Consider the following 3,726-nt stretch of genomic DNA (forward strand, 5'->3'; position numbering starts at 1 on the left):
GATTCCTCCATTCAATAAACAGGATGTTATATACTCTTGAAATTTGGGGTCAATTATGTGGGCAGTAAATCTGATCATTTATTGCACAGTATATGGGTGATATTTATTTATTTATTTCTGGTTGTTCACAATATTGTGAATGGCTTGTAGCTTTTGGTTTGCTTGAGAAAAGAACGTTGAACTAGATGGCTTAGATGCAATAATTTGTTAAAAATAAATAGTGGTGCCATGCTAACGTAGCTGTCCCAAGCGATATAAAGGTCCCATTGTGGTTTACTTGATCCATTTTGATGTGGTCGGCTTGATATGGCACTTTGTCATCACTCCACAAAGTGATGTCATTAGTGATCAGCTCTGATAAGAAGTGGATGCAGGAAATGAATGACCGGTCTGTAAGCCTCTTGATGCTCTGTTAGCTATACTAGTTCGACCTCCCTGACCATGTACACTGACTGATCAACTCCTTCATTAATTATTCAATATTATTTAATATATAGCAACTATGATAGATATAATAAGATATGTACTATTGGACTCTATTTAATGTAAGTGTTATTATTTATTATCAAAATTTTCTCTCTGAGCCTTAATTATTCTGAAATGTTTTCAAATCTTTCCTATCTCGTGTAAAATCAAGATGCTATTTCTTGTATTCGAATGCTGTACAAACTGTTCTTTTAAGTAAAATTTCTTAAGTTATCATTGATTGAGAATGTTGCTTTGGGATAATGATATTTTCCATGATTTACAGATTTTGAATAGATGGCCAAATAAGTAGATTTGAGATGTTTCAATTTCAATGCTTCACATATTTAGTTACATGTTAATTCATACCAGTTTCTATGTTCGCATACATGATCTTCTGACACCTCTTCCTCTCGTCGCCTTTTTGCGAGGTACTGATGGAGCTGATTAGAGGATGAGCCAAGGAGCTTCAATCACCCCGTTTCCTCCAAACGGGGTGCTACGGCCGGAGTCACCGTTGACTAGCTCCGGTGACCAGGTAAGTTTTCTTAAAAGAGCATAAGGTTTCTATATTCACCTGTTGAGTTATTTTCTCCCTCTTTAAATTCTTGCAATAATTCCTGCATTTAGTCAATATATGCTTTCTTCTTTTTACAAATTCAAAATCCATCAACATAGCTTGTTTACATTTGTATGCATGTCCAAAGGGTTAGTGACACTGATTCAAACCCATTAAACCTTATGACATCTTTAAGGACAATAATTAAGGACGAGTCTTAGAGAACTTAGACAAACTCTAGGATTCACACATATATCCTTTAGAGATGAAATATTAAACATAGATAACGTAGCGACATCACATCTTAGGATTTAATATACAGAATTGATTTGATCTCAAACAACGACCTTTAATACCTCTTGAACTTTTGAAAACTTAAATATTTGATAACAACTCAAATAAAATTTATAAAAATATCAAACCTCTCTCAATCAACCTCAACCAACACACACAATTATTAAAGGATAAAATTCAAACCCAAAACTTATTAATCCTTAATTAATACTTTAATTACTCCTTAATTGAATATTAATTAAATGAATTCATTAAAAATAGAAAAAAATGCAAGGACATAAAACACATTAAAATTGAATAAATTAAATGAAACCAAAAGATGAAAAATTAAAATTTAGATGAAACTTTTGAATGTAATTTAATTAGTAATTCATTATTGATTAATTAAGATTAATTTAAGAAGATTTGAGAAATTCTATGAAAATTTTAACTAATTTCTAATAATTCAACAATCAACTTAAATTCTAAATAACCTTAACTTAGTCATCAAATTGAACATTGAAATCAACAATTAAAAATTTTCAACCCTTTAACCATCAACCAATTAAATTAATTTGATTAATACTGGTTATCACTGGGTAACCCAGGCCTACGAGGCTATTAGCTTAGCCCCAAGGAAGGTGAAATAAACTTCACGGCCTCGGTGAGAAACAAAGGTGGTAATCACTTAACACTTGAAATACACCCTAAAATCAACTTTAAAGCTACTAATACTTAAACTCAAACTTAAATCCCTCAAGCCTTTCAACCAATCAAAACATTAGACAAATTCAACCAATTACTCGATTTAGGATATATTCAAACCACACAGCCTGCTACACACACCTAGATTGACTCATTAGGACACGGACTCTAGCTTTTGGTTAGGCCGGTTTTCCTTTCTATTTTTTTAGATAGATCGATATGCATACAAAATGGGAGTGGCATCTTAGGTTAGATAACATAGATATAGGTTCACTGTTCATAGACCTGTGCACTTCCTGTTTGTCAGCCCAGGATTAGGTCCCCAGCCCCCTTGGCCTACGAGGTCCCCTTGAATGAGGTAACCCATGGTTGCTAACAAGGATCCTCTGGTCGGCACTCGACTAAGTAGGCTAAGGATACCGACGAACCCGGGACGATGGAAAACCATGGGATCTTGACCGGGGACGTCATACCCACTTGGTAGGTTAGTCTTCACCCTTACTTTTTGGGCATTTTCACGATCAGGTGATCGAGAATATAAGTCCCAACTTTCTAATAAAATTTCAACTTGAACATAAAGATTCCTCCTCAATCTAAAATTTAAAGCCCAAACACTTATCTTAGGTTGGGGCACTTCTGAATTATTTCAGAATCTCTAAGTGCCTCCTACCTCTCCTCCATTGACTCCGGAAATAAGTGTTCAAAATTTGATCCAATCCCGATTGAAATTCCAAATTCACCTCCTTGATATCATTCCTAGAAAATCTTAAAAATAAAATTTCTGCCGTTATTTTAATCGAGAGTTTTCGTAGGAGACCTTGTTTTCTTACGATGTAATTAACTACGAGGGCTTGCGCTCGTAGGAGATTTAGAACCACACACGCACCTGATTTTAAAAAATTGATTTTTCAAAACTCAATTGGATTTCTTTGGGAAAACTTAAAATACTAGTGATCGTTATTATCACAATCAAAGAATTATCATCGAATGGTATTTTCTCCCTTTGGGGAGATACACTTTTCTTTGATAAGGCTTTGGATGTGAACCTAACGATCACACTTCTTGAATATTGTAGCTGGATATTCAGTTGAACCTCATTTTGACCCTTCGGGGCCATATGAAGTTCTCTTTAGCATCCGGTCATAATATTCAAGATGAATTTCATAATTCTAAATCTGAATACCGTTATGAAATTTTATTCTCACCTCTCGAGGTGATATACTTTTTCTAACGAGACAATTCGATTTTAGAATTCAATTTTTAAGTCCCAAAGAAAACTAATATTTTCAAAACATGTTTTCAAAATTCCACCAACAAAAAAATGGCACGCCCGGTGGGACTAAATTTCTCTCTCCATCTTTAATAACGGCATAAATTTTATTGCATCGGTAGTTTTGACTACCCTTCTTCCGTTGGTACCTCTACCCATTTCTTCCTTGGGTGAGTGTGGCCAACATCAAAAAGACATGTCAAACAGAGAGGTGAGCGAGGAAACCTTTGTTCAAGTCGGGCTTTGACATTTTGCCTCCAAGTTAATTGGTAGAGCAAAAGGGTCAAGTCAAATTCTTTAAGATCTTCCTTAATGTTGCAAGCTTGCATATCCGATTAAATCTCAGTATGCTAAGTTTCACATTCTACGGAAGACCCTTCAGTCTCCAAATCAAAATTCAACTCTCCCTCTAACAACTCCAGGCTTTGACATTTTTGCCCCTAAGTTAATTGGT

This window comes from Dendrobium catenatum, unplaced genomic scaffold, assembly GCF_001605985.2.
Source record: "Dendrobium catenatum unplaced genomic scaffold, ASM160598v2 fragScaff_scaffold_1101, whole genome shotgun sequence".
In the NCBI taxonomy this organism is placed as follows: domain Eukaryota; kingdom Viridiplantae; phylum Streptophyta; class Magnoliopsida; order Asparagales; family Orchidaceae; genus Dendrobium; species Dendrobium catenatum.